General features: G+C 39.4%; 1 pseudogene; it reads right to left on the bottom strand.

Moving 5' to 3' along the window:
• Positions 1–360: 360 nt before the first annotated feature.
• On the bottom strand, positions 361–20,959 carry LOC101562264 (annotated as a pseudogene).
• Positions 20,960–21,185: the final 226 nt, after the last annotated feature.

The following is a 21,185-nucleotide window of genomic DNA, read 5'->3' as shown; positions in this document are numbered from 1 at the left end:
CTGCTGTCTCAGTAACTAACTAAGGAGAACTTAGATTTAAGGATCAGGAGATGGAGAACCTGCTCCAGTAACTGCAGTTCTCTTTCTTTAAGGAGTTCTATTAGATAGAGATCAAAACATACTGTTATGTTAACATACTCAGGATCACCATAGCACACTGCGTGAGATAAGAGCAGAGCAGGTATAATTTCGGAAGAAATACAAATAAGCTGGTCCAACTTTCTAAAATAAGGTGGCTATTAGAGTGTGGTCAGTGATCCCTACTTTGTGTATATTGGTATCACTTGTACCAAATGTAAAATCTAGTCCCCTATTCTCAGTTGTAATTACCTTGGATGTTGCTTGGGCTTGAGATTTCTAAAAGATTCTCATGTAGGACGAGCTGGGAGCTATGTCTAAGCAATAGCATAAGCCCATCAGGGGCTGGGGCTCTGGGAACGTCACAGACCACTGTCTTGTCTTTGCTTTGCTAAGAACACCTGAGGATGGTACACGGTCATACCGAAACTTGCAGAATATTGGAGTTGAAAGGGAACGGAGATCATCTAGTTTAGAAATTACAAGGTCATATATGGCTCCCAAGCATTTTAAGCTTATGTTAATATTTTTTAAATTTTGAAATTAGTTACCAACATTTAATTAAGAGCTTTCATATAAAAATCTAATATTTAGCTTCTTTAAAAAAAAAACAAAAACAAAAGATCTGACAACCCTAGACCTTAGCAGCAGGCCAATGGTCAGCCACAGTATAAGCCCCACTGGAGCACTGCTCTGCAGTTATTGTCTCTGCCAGGTGAACCCCGTGAGGAGGATCCAGGGGCACAAGGATGGAAATCATGCTTGAATAACCAACAGCCCTGCCGACACCAAAAATCTGAGCTAGCTGTTAAGACGTGGTAACATATGGCAGACATCTTCCTATACATTAAGCTGATTTTCAATGTGAGGTGTAACATTTGAAAAGCACTCTCTCGCATAACCATACTTAATGACATTCTTGAGCCAGTGATTATCTCAAGATAGGCAAAGAGTTTCAAATAATATGACCAATCTGGAAACCACCTGGCATGTTTAGGTCATCTTCATATGAAAGCCCAAGTTCTGTGTTCTTGGATGAACTCTCAAAAGCAGTTTCAATCCTAAGAGGCTGATCCTCTAAATTATTTGGGAATTCTTCGTAGTTCATTCATAAACCAAAGGGCACCACTAAGCAAAGCCAAAGAGCCTGACTGGTGAGTGGCAGCCAAAGGCGTTGGAACATACATCAGCAGAGTGCTAATGCCCAAGACCACCTGTGTGTATGCCAAGGCTAGCAGAGTCACTGCTGCCATCTTGGTCCTTCGAGGAAGGGGAATTCTCTGGGACAGGAAGTAAAGCACTGTAATGGCAGTGATGGAAGTGATTCCCAGAACCCGGTGATCAAACTGCACCATGGTGGGATTCTCAAAAACATTCTTCAGGATGGGGGAGAAGGTGAAGAGGTCCTCTGGGATCCAGGACTCTCCCATTTTGGGGAAGGAGTTGTAAACAAGACCAGCATCCATCCCTGCCACAAAAGCACCTGAGAGAGCTGTAAGGAACAGGAGACCTGCTGTTCCAGCAGCACACCATCTCAACCATAGGAGTTGGCGGGTCTCAGGCAACTTATGCTCAGGGAGCAGCAGCGAGAGCGAGGGCTGGTGCAGTACAGAAGCAGGGCTGACCCAAGGTGGGCTGCAAGGCGGTACTGACTGACCCGAGGGATGTCGTGGGAATCTGGCTTTTCTTCTAATCCACTTTTCACCATGTACCATCCCAACAGACCCTGGAAGGAGACCAAGCCACAGAGAGCAAGAACGCGGCCTTTCATGCCACGACTGAGCCAGCCCTTTCTCCAAAAGTAGGCAGCAGGCAGGATGTATGCAAGACCTACAACACGACCCCACATGCGGTGTGAGTATTCCATGTACCAGATGAACTTGAATTCGGCCAGTGTCATATCATGATTCAAGATTTTAAATTCTGGAAATTGTTGGTATTTCTGGAATTCTGCTTCCCATTCCTCTTGGTTTGTAGGTGGCTTCATCTCTTTTATTAAATGCCAATCTACCATGGAGAGGCCAGACTCTGTCAACCTGTGCTTTGGGAGCCCCCCCAGGACCCAGGGGCGGTGCACACCGGCTCCGCATCAAGGCCTTCAAAGAAGGAAGGAGCAGCCGCTGCATACTGACTACAACGCAGGGCCACCACCCGTGCGCCTCAGTGCTTCGGATCTGCTTTCTCGGCTCCCCGCAGCAGCAGCACTTCCGGGTCAGCACGCCGGTGCGCGCCTGGCGAAGCTCTCTTATTTAAAATTGAGTTTGTTATTTTATAAAATAATTTTTTCTTTCCTTTTCTTTTTAGATCTTGCTCCGCAACTCAGGCTGGTGATAAGCTCACTGTATAACCTAATCTGTCCTTAAAGTCACAGTGATCCCTCTGCATCAGCTTCCTGGGTTCTGGAATTACAGGACCACCATACCTGGAATGTAAAACAAGTTTTAAACCTTCAAGTAGCTTTGTTACTTATATACATTAACTATATTATATATTATGTGGCACCCAAGACAATTCCTCTTTACTTATTGTGGCCCAGGCATGCCCAAAGTTTGCACACATTTTACTATTTTAATTTATTTTTTGAGACAGGGTTTTGCTATGTAGTACAGGTTGACCTTGAACTCACTATATAACCCAGGGTGGCCTTGAACTTGTAGCAATCCTCTGCCTCAGCCTCCTGAGTACTGGGTATACAGGCATGCACATCATGTCCAGCTTGTACACATTTTACATGATGGGTTTATCAAATATTTACAAAGTATAATATTGGTTTTAAGATTACATATTCAAAAGAAGCATCTATGCAATCAGCGATTCACTGAACAATATGTTTGTTTATTTTTCAAGTAGGAAATTTATTGGAGAAAAGTAACGGAGAAAAGGCATAGCTCCTGTGAGACAGGAGGAGTCAGAACTGGGTTGTCAATGAGTCCACTTCTGAAAGGAAGTTTTATAGAGCAAAGTCACAAGGTGGGCACAATGGGGGACAAACATATGATCAGCCAATATGATTACAAGTATAGTTGCATAGGTAATATTGATCCAGTGAGGAAGCAGGTCATATAGCAAATGTACATGGGTGGCATCATGAACTTTGATCTATAATCTATAGTCTTAGTCTTAGTCCTAGTCATAGTCTTGGTGTGAGAGCATTGCCCAAGCCACCCCAATGAGATAATGGTCTATATGTGAAATCTAAAATTGGTGGAATCATTAATTTCAAGCTTCCATTTATCCCTTACAGAAATATGTATATCCGGCCATTATGATTTTAATCTTCAGATGTACCTGCAACCACAGTTTCGATGTGTTCTCATCTTCTGCACTGACTTCCTTGAGGGGTCTAGCCCTGTTTGAGCATAGTTAATGAGGGCCTTCATGTGTTACATGACATCCTGTAATCCTAGGGAAAGGATAAAGATAGAAGCCAAATGTCATACCAGTGAAATACACTTCTAGACTATCAATGTTGTAGATGGGGAAGTTTGAATATTTGTTGATATTTTTGACGCTTGGGCCTTATAACCACTCAAATCACAATATGCATCTCCCTATCCATCCCAGAGGTAGCCAGAGTCACAAATTTGTTCCACAGGACCAATGAGTGCCACTGGAGGCTTCTCATCTGATTCTAGGGTAATTGAATCAGTCTGTTACAAAACATTCTTTGACCTATAAAGATATGGTGTGTATATACTGCTCAGGGGATGTCCATCCTGATAATTTAGTAAAGTTAGGCCAATGAGACTAGGAGTGATTTCTTTGTTCCCAACATAAGGGTGCCTTTTTACTAAGTTTTACTATAATTGGTATTAACCACATATAATCATAATTAGTATAAATGCTGACTTTCTGATCTTCACTGAGTTGTAAAGCCTTTGTCAGAGCTATGAGCTCTTCTAGTTGGGCACTAGTCCTAGTGGGAAGTGAGGAAGTTTCAGGTGTGTGATATAGAGTCACTACAGCACTCCCTACCTTTCTTGTCCCATTTTCCATGAAGGAACTGGCATCACAGAAAAGAGGCAAATCAGGATCAATAAGGAGTATATCTAGTAAGTCTTTTCTGACTGTCTATGTATGGAGAATTGGCTGTTTAGAGTCATGTCTTTCAGCCTCAATTTCTTCTTTTACTGGTAGAGAGGTGGAAAGGTTTAAGGGAGAACATTTCTTTATTTGAATGGCTGATCCTTCTAGAAGTAAAGCCTGATATTTAAGAAGTCAGCTGTATGATAGTCATAAGCTTCCTTTGGAAGAGAGAAGTTCTGCCATCTTGTGAAGTGTATATACACATTGTATAGTGTATATACTGCAAGATCTTTGCCTAAAGTCAGCTTGAATGCCTCCCATACCAGGAGAGCTATGGCAGCCACAGCCCCAAGGCACACAAGTCATCCTTTTGCTACAATGTCTAATTCATGACTCAGATGCCTTACAGGCTCCTGAGAAGGTCTTTGAGCCTGCATAAGTACTTCCAAAGCCATGCCTCACCTTTCATCAACATACAGATTGAAACAGTGTCCTATGGAAGGCTCAGTACTAGCGTATTTAGAAACATTTCTTTAAGCTTCTGGAATGTAATTTGGGAATTAGGTTTCCAGATTAAAATACAGATATTTGTTTTTTGAACTTCTTTTATAAACTGACAGAAGGGTCATATGATCTCACCATACCCTGTGTTATGGTTTGTGTCTAGTTATCCCCCCAAAACCTCATGCAGTCATGGCAGTCAGGAATTTTTTTTTGTGGAACCAGGGATTGAACTCAGGCCCTTTTGCTTGCCAGGCAAGTGCTTATTCTACTGAGCCATCTCCCCAGCCCCAAGGCACTTTTGGAGGTAGTTGAATCTACAGTTTATGACTGATTCATAGTACAATGCTAGGAGTAAGGGTGCTGGAATTAAGGCTGGATGATTGCTTGATCACTCCACTGATTGGATTGGTACCACCATAATCCCAGCAGTCTGGATAAGATAAAAGGAGAGGAGGCTTGTTCCCCCTTTTGCTCTCAGTTGTTTTTACTATCTTCTGCCACCATGAACCAGCAGACAATTATGGACTGAAACCTCTACAAACTGTGAAATAAACGTTTCCCCTTTTAACTGGGTAGGTATTTTGTCCCAGCAAAAAGTAACTAAGACATCCTTCTGTCAAAAGACAAAAGTTTGTAATTCCTAGGCATTACCTCAGTAATTTTAGGGTTTTGGATTGTGAGAAAGAAAGTATTGGTTTAATTCTCTCCCAGCCTTCAGATTCCCTTATTTTACTTCAAGGCTGCAAAGTTGTGCCTTAGATCTACAGACCTTATAACTTTTGTCTGCTAGAAAATTCCTTCCATCTATTTGTATTTCTTCTTTTGAGTTCTTATACTAGGGAGACTATACGATATTTACACATGTGTGTCTGGTTTATTTCACTTATGAGTATATGTTCAAGTGGCATCCACTTCAATATAAAGGCTTTGAGTTTATCAACAGAGCATGGGTGCCTTCACTAAAGAGTTCTTTTGATTGGGCACATAACAGTTTATTATCTACATATCACAGAACCATGACTTGGGAACATACAAAACATGTACTTTCATGGAAAGCACTTGTCTGAAAAGATGGGGACTATCTCTGAAACCTTGGGGAAGCACAGTCTAAGTCAATTGAGAAGCATGCTCATGAGGATTTTCAAAGGCAAAAAGAAACTGGGAATCTGCATGTAATGGAATACAAAAGAAGGCATATTTTAAATCTAACACTGAAAATCAACTGCATATTCTAGGATCTGAGAAAGGAGTGTATGTATTAGGTACCACTGAGTGAATGGATACTACTGCTTCATTTACCAATCTAAGTCCTGTACCAACTTCCACTCCCCATGGGGTTTTTGAACTCCCAAGATTGGAGTGTTTCAAAGGCTACTACAATGTTTCAGTAGACCTTGTTTCCTTAAATTATTGATTACAAGCAATAGTCCTCTTTTGATTTCAGGCTTTAGAATATATTGTCTCAAGTAAAGAAAATTATCAGGATTTTTAAGATGTATTTATGCTGGGGAAGCTCTTATTAATATTATTCTATGTTTAGTTGCTCATAATTCAGGATTTATTTTTGCCTCCATAAGGGAGAGGCAGCATACCTAACGTGGGTGCGTGTATATTATAACATTCAAAAGATAAGACATCTCTTCCCCAGGAGGGAAATTGGACTTTTCAGGCATAATGAAAAAGGAATGAGTGAAGAGAAATCCATCCCAGTTATAGCCAAAGGGTTGTGAGAAATAGAGAATTACCTTCTCTTCGGTGACTCATTTTACTGACGTATGATGGCTAGAAGGAAGGCCATGTTTGAAAAGGACTAGGAGAAATATGCCAGTGTACAACAATATACTGGTTTCTTTTTCCTTGTAGTCATTATTACCCAGGGCTCCTTCATGGAGTTGGCAGTCTGGCCACAGGAAGACAGCAGAGAGTGCCCCAGTATCCTTTGGTCTTGCTGGACCAGCTGATAAAATGGGACTAATCCCTGGGGCCTCCACCTCAGGGGACAATCTGACTTTCAGTAGTCACCTTTTCAATCAGGGCATAGCTCAGGGGGCCTTTTATCATGATGTTTCCTATCACAGTCCCTCCTAAGATGGCCTGGCTTTCTGCAGTGCTGGCAGGTCAGTTTAGTCATCAAGCTGTTCTTGGAGCCCCGAGAATCAGACTTAGGGTTTATTCCTTTTAAGGATGCAACCAAAGCAGCTATTTTCTCTTATTTTTTGTTTTTGTTTTTTCGCCTTGACCTCCTCCTGGAGATGGCAATTGTCACTAAAGTATCAAGTGAGATATCTGAAGCAAAAGTCATCTTTTTTAGCTTTTTCCTCATATCTAAAGCTAACTGGATAATAAATTTGACTTTAGGAATAAGCTATGCTTCTGTGGAATCAGGAGCCAGGGATACATATTCCATCAATGCCTCTTATAAAGTATCTAAGAAGGCAGAAGGGTTTTCATCTTTTTCTTGATGAATAGTTGACAATTTAAAATAATTGAAAGGCTTAGTTATACTTCTTAGACCTTCAAGAATATATGTCTGAAGATGTCTTCTCTTCCAATCCACTGTCTGTTTGCGAGGCCAGTAGGGATCTTGTGTAGGGACTGCTTGGGACCAAGTAGGAACTGGTTGTTTCCCTAGCTGCCTGTCTTCTGACCTTCTAAAATTAAAATATGATATTCATATCCAAATGTAATAGCAATTTGTAATGCTGCTTGTTTCATTAGAAGTCAACGTTTGATTTAAGAGTAGCATTATACCTTTCCAGTCTAATTTTTAGGACTGGGTAAGTCCTCTTTATTTTGAAAATAATTTATTTACTGCTATTTAAAAAAAATAAATTAATTATAACAAAACCAAATTTGATTTTACCTAAGTGTTAACAAAAACTTAATACACTTCAGTGTTTCAACCTTCTGTATAACTGAGTAAACTCTAGGACCTAAGTGGTATAATCAGAGGAATTGCTTTCACCTTTGTAATGTTAGAGGCATTTGTCTTCATAAATGACAGAGTAACTTTTGATCTGGTAACTTAAAGCCAAACCCAATAGAAGTTTAAGAAGTAATTCCTAGGTACAAAAAAGTGACTGTGTTACTGAAAATCTCATTTAAGCTCTAAAAAACCTAACATGTGTTGTGAAATATACTGTGCACTCAGTTTTCCTGGGTTTGATAGTACCTTTGTGCCTTTATACCTTTATACCTTTATCCTGATTCCAAGCCAGTATCTTTTAAGGAAAAGAGCCATCCTTCTAGTCCACCTAGGGTGGGAGCCACAGTGGCAACTGAGGAAGGCCCAGGGTGTGGCACTAGCATCTTTCTCAGACCCGAATATGAGCATGTGACTAGACACTGCCAAACCCTAAGAATTGGGACCTGGACACATGTTTACCACATTCCACAAAAAAATCTTGTGGAATTTTTATGCTTGATTTTTATGCTTTTATTTAATATAGACCGGGTAGAAATAACACCACCGTCCCCACTTTCCTCTAGGTGAGTCCTCTAAATACTTCAGTGTATTTATTAGGGTCATTTGAAAACTTACCCAGATCTTGGTTGATATGTTTGAGGTCACTGAGAGAAAAGGACACATGGATGCGGGTAGTGTCGTATTTCCCATTTAGTTCTGTAAAGGATACTGTCCTTGAGGAGCTTGTACAAAATCAGGTAAAGATAGATATAGCCTAGTAGAGTCTTCTATTATGGTTTGTTTAGAGTCTTATTCTTAGGATCTGAAGGGCAAGTAGGGGAAAGCTCAGTCTCAGTAATAGTGTGAATGAGGCTTTGATCAAGGTTGCCTTGGAAACCTTATCCTCAGGTTCAGTAATAGTAGATGAGACTTTGATTAAAGTTGCCTTGGAAACATTGTCTTCAGTATCCTAAAGGCAAGGGAAGGGAGCCTCAGGCTCTGAGAGTGTGTGTCCTATAGTGCCTAAGGGATAGGAGGTGTCTAATTTTCCTGTGGTTTACATTTACATTTTGAACACAATTAAGGATTATCTATTAGTGCAAAGAAAGTCTGAACACAAGGTAATTTTGATCATTTTCCCTCTTTCTTATGGTACAATTCTAGTTATGAAATAGTATCATAATCAATATTTCCGTCTGCATTTCATTTTGCCTCTAGGGGGCAGGCAGGTCATGCATGGGTGCAGAAAAATATTACACAGTTCTTTTTCAATATATTAAAGTCAAACAATCTGCAGTGCTTAAGAATACATTCCAAAAGAGTAAGAGAATCTGATATTGACTTTCTCATCTCCTTCCAATTATCTTGGTGAACCTCCAAGGTGATATAGAACCTCCAGATGATATAGGGAAAATAAATGTAACTCCCAACCTGCTGGATGTCCACTATGCTGAGCTAGCCATGAAGTTGAAGAGTGAATTCTAAGAAACAACAGAGGTTAAGAGTAGGAAGATTTATTGGGGAAAAGGAATGAGGAATAGGAATTGGGATAAGGAATAGCTCCTGAGAGACAGGAAAAGTCCCAAATGGGTTACCTCTGATTAATATGTTTAGACTTTTATTTGTACAGTAGAGGTCCAAATAGGAAATTGGTAACTCCAGCATAAGAAGTTGTATTTTAAGACCTTTTTGTGTGCTAGGTAATATGCTAAGTGCTTTTTTTTCCCAAAATTTTATTGATAAACAGATAGCAATGAGACAGTTTCAAATCAAATCGGAAGTACAGTTTCAACAAATAATACACTGCATATATTCTTCTTAGTGGTTAATTGCTGTACAAGATGCGGACTTGAGATCCTATTTACAAACACCATTAGAACAAATCATTCTATTCATTAAGAGAATGCAACTATATATCTATCCTAACCACTTTGAATACACAGATACAAAATGGACATTCATCGGTATACCCCATTTTTTCTAAGTTCCTTTATTGAACATTATAGGTGTGTAAACTCAGCAAAATATTCCAAAAGAGTCCAGTAGCCCATAATAGCATTGGGTCTTCTGTTTAATTGGCAATGTCAGAAATTATTGACCTGAGTCTTCCACAGCTCAACTTAACAGCATGGCTTTATTTCCTATATTTCTTCTTCATACTTTTCTACTGGATGGTTAAGACCAAGGTAAAGCAGGACCTATGCAACAAGAGTTGTAGCTTTTTGGTTTGAGAAGGTCAGTGAAATGCCCTCAGGATTTATCCTGAGATCCTGTACCTCAGATTGTAGAACCTTTGTCAGTGCAGCCATGTGGATGAGTCATGGCCATTGCTTGGCCAATGTGCTCTCTGTGAAAGCCTGAGAGAGTGTCTTCTCCCCATGTGACTCTCCTTAGGCCCACTCTATGTCATCGATCACTTTCCTCTTTGGTCCCATAATCTTCTTGATCAGAAAATTTGGGACACTACCGAGGTACATGACGTTACAGTACAAGTTCTCATATGTCCTGAGTCTTAATTGACCTTAGAAGGGTAGGGCCAAAATATTGGCTTTCCTTGTAGCCCTCCTTTTTCTCTAATTTTGGTCTGCAAACTTAGGTTGTTAACCATCCAGAAGAAAAGCTTATTGTTATTATCAAACGATTTACGTTATCAAGCTTAACCTCACTATTTCACTACATTTCAAACATCTTAGGCATAATAAGGAACAGGTATTTTTCATCAAGTATTGATATGTTGAACTTAAGTCCCTACATAATATGATAAAAAAAATTTAAAAATTAGATTATATTTTTAAAAATAGGATAAAGAATTCTATGCTTCTCATGTTTGCACATAAGTCCAAAAATCTCACCATATACAACCTTGAAGCAGGACAGTCCCACAATATTCCTTTTCCTGTCTCTTGCTTTCATTCACCACCCCCTTCTTCTTGAACATCCACCTACCTGAGAGACATCTTTAAGTGCTTTATATTACATCATACAGTCACCCCTCTGAGTTAGATACTACTGCCATCCTCACTAAAGAAATAGAGAAATTGAGGTACAAGGTCTGTAGAATAAAGAGCTCAAATCAAGATACACAAAAGTGATTTTTAGCCAGATTTATTTCCTTGTCATTGTTATTCAATTTTGTCAACCTTTTTTCTTTGGGGAAATCAGATTATTTTCCTGAACATTTTCATAAGTGTTCATCACAAATTTGTAGACTACTAAAGTTGGCAGGAATATAAAAATCTCAATCAAGGGTTTATAGTCTTTTCTGTGCTGTTAACCCTTTGTTCAGTAAAAATAAATTTATGGATCCCTTCTCAGGAATTTTTTTCTTTTTTAGTGTGCAGGGTCTCACTATGCAGCTTGGGCTTCTAGTCATCCTCCTGTTTTCAGTCTCCCTAGTGCTGGGATTATAGGTGTGTGCCACCACGCCAGGACTCCATTGCTGGCTCAGTGTGCCCAGAGGCAGGGCTGATGCAGCATACAGTGCCAGGGATTGAACCCTGGCCCCTGAGCTTACCTAAGCAAGTGCTGAGATTGCTGAACTAAGAAATTTCTCAATAATGTTCTTAAGTGCAACTATCAAATATTAAAGGTTGTAGTATAGTTATATAAGTGCTTATTATTAATGTAAAAATGTTAAAACCTAGGTACAGTTTTGAATTAACATAACTGTCATAACTTCAAACTAATGAGTATAATTTATTTGTTTATTTATTTTTTATTTTTTATATTTTAGGACAGGGTCTACAAGGCCTACAGGGTCTCACTGTGTAGATCAGACTTGAGTTATCCTCCTGTTTACAGCCTTCCAACTGCATGTGCCACCACACCCAGTCTCAATTCTCATCTCAGAGCACTCCGGGGATGGGGATGGCACAGCAGGCCTGGGGATCGAACTCCTGGCCCCTGAATCTGCTTAAGCAAGCACTTTAAACTGCTGAGCTATTTGGCCAATCTTACCTAAGTATAAATATATTTAAAGATGCATGCAATAATAGTAATGTGCCAGGGCCAGCCAGATAGCTCAGTGGACTAAAGCGCGAGCTCAGGCAGAGCGCAGTGGCCAGGCTTCGATCCCTGACATGCCTTGCTGGCCCCATCCCCGGGGCATGCTAAGATGGTGATTGAGACCGGGCATGGTAACACGTGCCTGTAATCCCAGCAATTGAGAGGCTGAAACCAGAAAGATCACTATGAGTCCTATCTACATAGTGAGACCCTGTAGACTATACCAAATACATAAAAAATAAATAAAATTTACAAAATAGTAATGTGCCATAAAACAAGTGATTTCTAATGAAGTTTTAGATATGGATAATACTTTTGTGATTTGTTCTCTGCATTTTAATTGAAGACAACACAAATTTCATTTAGAGGTTGGTGAAAATAAAGATGCAATTTTTCTAAGTTTTTGTATTTTCTTAATTTTTAAAAATCTGTGTTCTAGAAGGACTGTGTTGTGTTAATACAAATAGCTTTCATAAGTAAATTTTTGCTAAAGGCCAAACATTGTGCTGAGGACTTTATAATAATACCTGTGTCTTTGTGACTGTGAATGTATTTCCTTTTGGAATTTTGACTCTTTGAGGATATGGCTTATGTGGGACTGGTGTTTGGGTATGATTGCTTATGAGTGAAAGGGAATTGTATAAAAGTGTGTGTAAATGTGCATTTGTATCAGGTCTCTTCATTTGTGTTAAGGGCCATTTTCTCTACTCTTTTCATAGATAGATTTATTTATTTACATTTATGTATCTGTTTGGTATCAGAGATCGAACTCAGGATCTTGTGCTCGCCAGAATGGTGCTTCTGCCTTGGAACCATCTCCCCGACTACTCTTTCCATTTTATTTAAAAAATGAAAAAGCAGTAGAAGTAATAGTAGTAGCAACAGCAGTAATCTAAGGTCCTTGTCTTTCCTACTTTTTCTGCTAGATGGTATGGTACATGCCTTGTAATCTCAGCAGTGGGGAGGCAGCTGATGAAGGATTCCAAGTTTGAGCCCAGCCTGAGCAATTAAGCAGTACCCTGTTCCAACATTTGACATATAGTGTATATGACTGAGGTGTAGCTCAGTGATAAAGTGCCTCTGGATTCAATTTCCATTGCCACCAAGCAAATAAAAAGGCAAATACAAAAATTGTACTTTTTCTACATATTTTCCTGCTCTACCTCCTTCCTATCATTTTAGGGAAAAGCAGACTTCAGAGAATTCCCAACCTCTCATAGAGGTCAGCCCCCATAGCCAGAAAGCTTAGATTTTTAAACATTAATTTATTTTGCTATAGTTGGAGGTTTTATCTTTCAATCACAGCTGAGATTATCTCTTCTCAGAATTCATACATTTTTATATTTTAAATTAAAGTAGCTCCTCCTGTGTAAGGAACCCAATTAAAATATTGACAGTATTTCTAGCAGGAGGATGGAATTAGGTATCAGATAAAAGGAGTAAAAGAGGAGATTTTCTAGCTTTCTCATTTGCCAAAGAATTAGCATGTTTTACTTGGGTAATTGTTCTGAGACAGTCTCACTTTGTAGCCTCAGATAGTATCAAACTTAGTATCACTCAGGCAGGCCTTGAACCTGTGATCCTTCTACCTCAGTCTCCCAGTTGCAGGAATTATAGGCATGTGCCACCACGCCCAGTTTAAAATAAATATATATATATTTTTTTTTGGAACTGGGGATTGAACTCAGGCCCTTGTGCTTGCCAAGGAAGCACTTATTCCACTGAGCCATCTCCCCGGCCCTTTAAAATAAATATTTTTGCTATTAACGTACTACAAGTAATACAACTAATACAATGATTTTAGAAACTTGATTGATCAGGATGGCATGATGAAGTCTTAAAACTCACCCATAGTTCTGCCACCTGAAGAGCAAGTTTTATCTCAGATTCCCCTCCTTTTATATGTATATGTTTGTGGTACAAATTTAAGAACATAGAGAACATTAACACCCCTGGCAACATATTGACATTCTAGTGCCACTTTCAACTCACTTCTACTTCTGTGTAGATTATGCAGAAATGACCTTTTGGTGAAAAGCACTGTTGCTGAGACTCTACCAGATCTTTTTAATGTATTTAGTACAAGATCTACAGGATCTCACTACACAGATCGGACTCGTAGTGATCCTCCCATTTTCAGCTTCCCAAGTGCTGGATTATAGGTGTATACCACCACTCCCAGTCTCAGTTGCAGTCTCAGCACGTCCCAGGGGTGGGACCAGAATGGCACAGCAGGGATCAAACCCTGGTCCCTGTGCTTGCCTAAGCAGGTGCTTTATTTATCAGATCAGTTTATTCAGGCACCCCTTATCCCAACCTCCAATACCTGGTCCGAGACCACATAGTATGTACCTTTTATTAATTATAAGATGAGTGCCTGGGACTCTGTACTCCCCTTTTATGTCAGAGATTATAGGGGTGCATATATTTGATGTAAAACTCAGCTGCTTGAGGGAGCAGTCCTCACACCTGTAGAATAGGAACATCTGGGTCCCTGTGGGTTCAAAGCTCATATCCCCACAGTCAGTCTCTCTCTCTCTCTCTCTCTCTCTCTCTCTCTCTCTCTCTCTCCTATCTCTCTTCTTCTCTTCCTCCCTTCCTCCCTCCCTCCCTTCCCTTCTCTCCTTTTTTTTCTTTTTCTTTTCTTTCTTTTTTTGAGACAGGGTTTCATTAAGTAGTTCAAGCTGGACTTGAACTCACTTTGTAGTGCAGGCTGGCCTTGAACATTTGTAGCAGTCCTCCTGCCTCAGCCTACAGAGTGTGAGGCTTACAGATGTATGCCACCACACCTGGCTCCCCCATGTTTTTCTGAGGTCAGGAATCAGCATATGTTTTAGTTTCATTTTAGTTCTTCACTTATTTATTTTCCCCCAGCCTTATTTTGTCATAATTTAAAAAATTGCATGTAAGATTTACAAAGTGATTATATACATATACCTTGTGACATGATTAACACAGTCCAATGAATTAACATATTTGGTAGCCTCTCTCTTTATAAAACTGTTTCATGCAGCTCATGTATGGGTTGCATCTTAATATCTTCAATATTTTCTTCTGGTGTGTGTGTGTGTGTGTGTGTGTGTGTGTGTGTGATGGGAGCATAGGCAAGTAAAGAGACAATCACAATACACATGATAAGAGTTATGAAAGAAGTAACATAAAATGACCATACCTAACCCAAATTGTAAGACTCAAGAAAAGCATCCTAGAAGAGGTGATACCTTGAACCATACCTTGAATGGACATGGGATGGACAAAATATTTGTCTGGGTCCATTTTCTAGTACCTAATAAGCATTCACCTAATGAGATGGTGTCATAGTTTTGGGGTTTTGCAAGGGAACAATATAATATAGGACATCTATTTTATAAGATTATTTATATTAGTAACCCAAAGAACCATATACAAAAAGAGACTACAGGAAATCTGCGCACACACTGAAAAACAAAGAAACCACCTAAGAGTTGGGATTCCATGTCAATGTCCTGCATGGGTCCAGGTGAAGACCTAGAGTTCCTAACAATGCCCCCTATTAGTCCAGTTGGAGGCCAAGACCCCATGACAATGTCTCATGCACGCCTGCTTCATGGGTCTGCACTGGAAAGGCCCACAGGTCAGTGGTGAAAGCTAAGACATGTGTCAGTGGAATAAAGCATCTGTGCTAGCAGGCTGAGGGATCTGCACTGGAGCCATGAAGCAATGCTCAAAGTGACAACCAGTGCTCCTACAAAGAGAGGTACCATAGCTATCCTTAACAATAATGAGGTCCTGAGATTCTTCAATGATGAGAACAACCAAGTTTCCATCAGCCAAGACAATGTGACAAGCTTTTTCAGGAGACTGAGCAGTGCAACACCTTCCCCTCTGGAGCTAGGAATCAATGCTCAATGTGAGGACCAGAGCTCCCCCAAAGTGAAATGTAGCCATCCCCAGGAACAACAAGGTCATAAATTCCTTCAATAATAAGAATAGCTAAGTTCATCAGGAAAGCCAGCATGATGAGGTGCTCCAAGAGAACCAATAGCAGTCCCAGGAAAACAAACAGCTCCAACAGCTCTGACAGCTCCAACAGCTCAAACAGCTCCAACAGCTTCCAAACAACTTTACTTCCTCTTCTTCTCCAGTTCTACCTCATACTGCTGGCAATAATCCTCAGGTGGGCCTCCCATACCCAGCACCATTCTACTTCAGTTCAGCTGGGTATTACAAGTTGACCATCAATTGTCAATCCACCACACATGGTGAGTATATAATAATGCCTAACACATAGTAAATATATAATAAGTGGTAGAAGAAGCTATTATCTGACATTTCCAAATGAACTTCAAGGACAAATTCTGTTCAATTAGATAATGCACAGAATGTAAGACAATTAATGTCATGCTTAACATATGATCATGGCATAGAAAATGGCACTCAGTAATGTTGCTGTCCCTGATACTTTTATACTCTGTTGGTGTGAGATGGTATCTTTTATCTCCTATCTTCTTGGTGGTCTGACTCTGCAGTTTGTCCTTCTACTTTATTTCATACATGATGTCTCCTCTAGGAGTATGTTTGGAGATTTTCCTGATAACAACTTCTGGCTCCAACCACTACTATGTTCATTACCAGCCACATATTATGCTCAAGTTTTAGTTTCCACAAGCATATAAAAATAGAGAAGCTGATGATGGAAGAAGTGGAGCACAACTGTGTTTGGTTACAAAACTATTTTATGTATAATAAGGATATAACTTCAGTTTTCTCATCAACCCAGCCTATGTTGAAAAGCTGAAAACAGTTGGTAGAGGACAATAAAAAGTTTCCCCATTTTTGTTCTGACCAGAAGACTATTATGTGCATGCACCTCAATATAACATTACCTCCCCCTAACAGCTGGCAGAAATTCCTTTCCCACTAGCCAATAGTGGTCACTGTTCCTGTGGTTTTTTGAGATAATACAAGTTTTAGTGTTTTTGCAGAGCATTTTCATATTTTAATGGACATTTGTAAATGGTGGTTATTAGAGTTCACTTGGATACAATTGATCTTGCTAATGACTTTAACAAGTAGTCACAGAAGTGACTTTTTCATGGTCCTTGGGAGCCTGTTGTCACTAGTCATTTTTCCAATGTAAATTCTTCTTCTTATTTGTGTGGAAAAACTATGTTATTCTTTCCTTGATGTCATGATCTCTTTGGAAAAAGGGAGGTTAAGGACAGAGGAAGGTTGGCGGAATGTTGGGATTGGGTATCAAGATGTAGAGCTGAATAGAATTAAGTACAATGCTTATTATCTTCCTCTCTGAGCAGAGAGTAGGGCAGATGAACTACTATCTTGGTGAGTTGGTTTATAAGATCTCAATATTGTTTATAGGTCCTAAGCTACTGATTGGGGACCTGTATCCTAATATGGTAGAAACATTGTGCTGTTGTTGCACTTGTTTTGTAAACATCCTTTTCAAGGTATATCTCTCTTCCTTTATTAGCTTTGTAAATCTTGATACTGTGTACTCACATTGATCTATTTGAGCTACTTTCTGTTTTGTCGTGTTCCTTGTTTGCCATTCAGCTACCAGTGGAATTTGGGCCTTTTTTTATCTGGCCCTTTGTGACCACTCAATATGTTGACATATGAGCCACCTCCACCTTACTGGCAGACTGAGTTCTCAAAGTTCATTTCGAAGTCAATTATTTGGAAGGTGACATACATTTTTCTATAGGAAAAAACAATAGTTATAAATGGAATTACATTTCCAGGCCAGCAGACAGAAGATTTTCTTAGCTTTAATGCACTAGAAGTATAGGTCATTTGGAATGAAAAAGTAGGAAATAGTGGTAATTGAGCAAAAACTAGAAGATCATCCAATGGAATCTGAAATTAGTGTCACTGCTGACAATGTGATAAAGGAAGTAGAATTGAGTGAGGTAAGCAGGGCTTTCTGAAAGATCTCCAGAAAGAATTATAGGGATTTTTCAAGGCTGCAAAGGGTCATAACGTAGCTCTTTAATGTTTATAATTATATTTCAAAATTGATGGTTTTAAATAATAATGACTACTGCCTATTGAGCACATACTACATATCAGGTACCATGTTCAGCAGTTTACATAACCTCCCCTTGTTTCATCTTCACAACAGCAGTAGGAAGTAAATCCTTTAATGCCCTTTATTTTACAGGTGAGGAGTCTAATGCTCAGAAAGGTTAAAGAGCTTGACAGAAGCTATGAAGCTGGTACTTAGTCAATAGTTTCTCTTTCCTAAAACTTGTGATTTATAATATATATTTGGCCAACCTTTCATTCAAATGGATATTTCAGGACTGTCACTTCTAGGGCTGTTAACCTTGATTAGAGCTATTTGCTAGCTCACTAGGAAACAAAGAAGAAGTGGAAGAAAGGAAAGAAAGAAGGAGAAAGGCAGAGAGAGATTTGCTAGACAGAAGTTCAACTAAAACCAACATACAACAGGGCTTTTCAAATTTTACTGTGCATGGAAATCACTCAAAGATTATTAAAAACCAAAATACTATCCAGCAGGTCTCAGGAGGGGTCTGGGTTATGTATTTCTAACAAGTTCTCAGGTGATAGTCCTCCCTGTGGGCTAAGGACAGCACCTTGATTAGCAAGGCCATATAGTACAAATACTAAGTATTGTATCCATTAATACCAAGTTTGTAACTTCATTGATGTCAGTTTCTACACTAAACAGTCACTTACTCTTTTTTCTTGAAGGATGCTCCTCTGTCTTTGCTTTGAGTCTGCTATTCTGTTTCAGATTATGTTTAACTGCTTATTTAAATACAGATGTTAGTCAAGTACAAGCATCTTCTCCCATTCTGAGCTCTAAGTAGTCTCAATCAGGCATTAATTTCTCTTTTTACATCTAGATTTCTGGCCACAAAAGGCAACAACTTCTTTTCCTCTCCTGTCCTCTTCATTCTGTTGCTCTCCTCTCTTCCACCCTTCCCCTCCCACTCCCGCCTCTGACCCTCTCTCCTTGCCACTCTCTTTTTTACCTCCTCCTTCTCTCCTTTCTCCTTTTCTCTGCCCTCCCTCCCTCCCTGCTGCCTTGGGAGAGACTTACAAAGGTAAGGCTTATAATACTACTATACCAGCTCTTTCTAAATTCCATTCTCAGAATTACTGCCTTCAGCTGAAGCAGGGAACAGCCTGGTTTTCTAGAGTCCAAAACCTAACCCTTCCACATATTTGAAACAGTACCAAGAATTACTTTCAGGCATTCATTGAAAAGACTCTTTTTAGAGTCCTCTTACCAATTCCAGAAGCCCAGTAAAATTTATTTCTTGGAAGGTTATTTGCTCTTTCTTGCCACCTTCTCTCCTTCTTTCCCTCAGGATTTTGTAATCATTTTGAGCCATTCTTCAAGTTTTTAAAAATCTATTTTGTTATTTTTAGTCTATGACTAATTCTTCCCCCGAGTAGAGCACAGGGGTGGGGAAGGGGTTGCATTCTACTCCAGCCAAGCTCTACTTTTTAAGTAGGAAATAGTCTGTAAAAATGTCTACAAATCAACCTGATGATCTGTGGCCCCTGACAACCAGATTGTTTTTCCATCTCTTTAAGCTTTGGAGGGCTTAAACTTGGGAGGGGTAGACTTTACAACAACCTTAGCAGGTCGCTGTTTATCCACCCTTTACTTGAATAGACTAGGTAAATTCACATTCCATCACTGGTTGAGTTAAAAACTGCTGAAAAATAATCACAGATTTCTCCTTGTACCTTCTATTCATGTTACTTTTACCATTTGAAATAAATCATCAAATATTTCATGAGAGCTGCCATGCACTCCTTTAATCATTTCTTTGCTAGACTAAACATACCCAATTCCTGATTAACATTTGAGGATTTATTTCTTTCTCCTTCTTCTCATCACTGTCAGTTCTTGTTGTCTTCTGAGGTAGTTTTAAGGTGTTTCTAGTTTTAAAAAGAATAAGTCGTTCCTTCATATTTATTCAGCACCTATTTTGGGTCAAGTATTTAATATCTCCAAAGCAACCAACCTCAGGTTTTCAATGGTAGAAACTCTCTGTTCTTTATTTTTTCTTTTATGCTTTAATTTTTTAAACAGAGTACAAATTATAATTAAAACAAAAAATTACAAATGTTATAGAATTTTGCTGAACAATGTAATATGAATTTGACAGGATTTGTTGTAAGACATAGTGTTCTCCTCCAACCAGTTATATATTAGCAGATATATGTATGTGAAATTAGAAGAAGAAAGAAATGTATAGGAAATTAAGACAAAAAGGAGAAAGAATTGAAAAAAGGAAACAAAACAAATTAAAACATTGCCTGCTTCTTTCCATAGACCAGCAGAAATGCACAGTACAGTTGTGTAAACCATCTTGCTTACACACATAGATATACCTCTTTCCCCCACTCCTCCTGCCCTTCTTTCTCCTCAACTCAGTAACTCTTTCCCTTTGAACAAGTTCATTCCCTTTTCCTACTATCTGTTGTACCATTCAGATTCCATTTTTCTCTTTCAGGTTCTCACACTAAGGAGACAATACGATATTTGCACATATGGGTCTGATTTATTTCACTTAAGAGTATGTTCTCTGTTCTTTCTTGCATGGTGGGGCCAGGGCCACCGCAGCCACTGTCTTCTGATCATTTCTGCTGCCACCTACTGTCTAGTTGTTTTACTTGTCATTACTCTAGTCACCGTTCTGAGTGGTTTTAATTTCCTTGGAGATCCATCTTTTCACTTTTCACCTCTATTCCACTTCACCAACCTATTCACATGATCTACTTTATTCTTAGTGAATGACATCCCCTCTTATTGTGTTATGATTTAGACTTAAATGTCCTTCCTCTCAAATTTTCATGTGTGTGTGTAAGTTAGTTGGCTCAGTCCATTGATTGGATTAATCCATTGCTGAATTCATCGCTAAATGTGCTATCATGTGGGGTCTGGTTGGAAGAGATGCGCTTCTGGGGGCATGATCTGGAAAGTTGGATCTCCCCCTGTGGCTCCTCCCTTCACCCTTTGCTTCCTGACCACCATGGGCTGAGCTCTTTCTTCTCTGGCATCATTATTTTTCTGTCTCAGAGCTAGCCAGGGACTGAAACTGTGAGGCAAAATAAACCTCTCTTCTTTAATTTACAGATGTTAGGCATTTTGACTCAGTGAGAGGATAGTAACTAAGAGATATTTCATTATGAAGGGCTGGGGAGATAGCTCAGTAGAATAAGCACCTGCGTGGCCAGGGCAGGGTCCTGAGTTCAATCTCTAGTACTGCAAAAAACAAAACAAAACAAAACATATTTCATTATGAAAATCCAAGCCATCAAATGCTGATGTCAATTTCTGGCTGTCATCACACCCTGGTACATAGCTGTGTCCCTACATGTTCTAACTTTTTTTTCTTAAAGAATCAATACAGCTCTCCCATTCAAAATTATCCCACTTACCTGTGTTTTGGAGCCCATGGTCTCCTACCTCCTTGGAACTTTATTCATTGGTTATCTTCTTTGTCACTCATTTCTTCAGCAACTGTTTTTTCTGGCTAATTCTCATCAGCATTTAGGGATGCTTGATTTTCACTTTTTAAAAAGCAATGAGCCAGGCATTGTGGCACACTTCTGTAATCCCAGCATTGAGACAAGTTGAGGCAGGAGGAAACTACAACAACCCAATCCAGGAAGTATAACAAAG

Source organism: Octodon degus, unplaced genomic scaffold (assembly GCF_000260255.1).
Source record: "Octodon degus isolate 3935 unplaced genomic scaffold, OctDeg1.0 scaffold00157, whole genome shotgun sequence".
NCBI classification, from domain to species: Eukaryota; Metazoa; Chordata; class Mammalia; order Rodentia; family Octodontidae; genus Octodon; species Octodon degus.
This window is presented reverse-complemented; position numbering and strand designations above follow the sequence as displayed.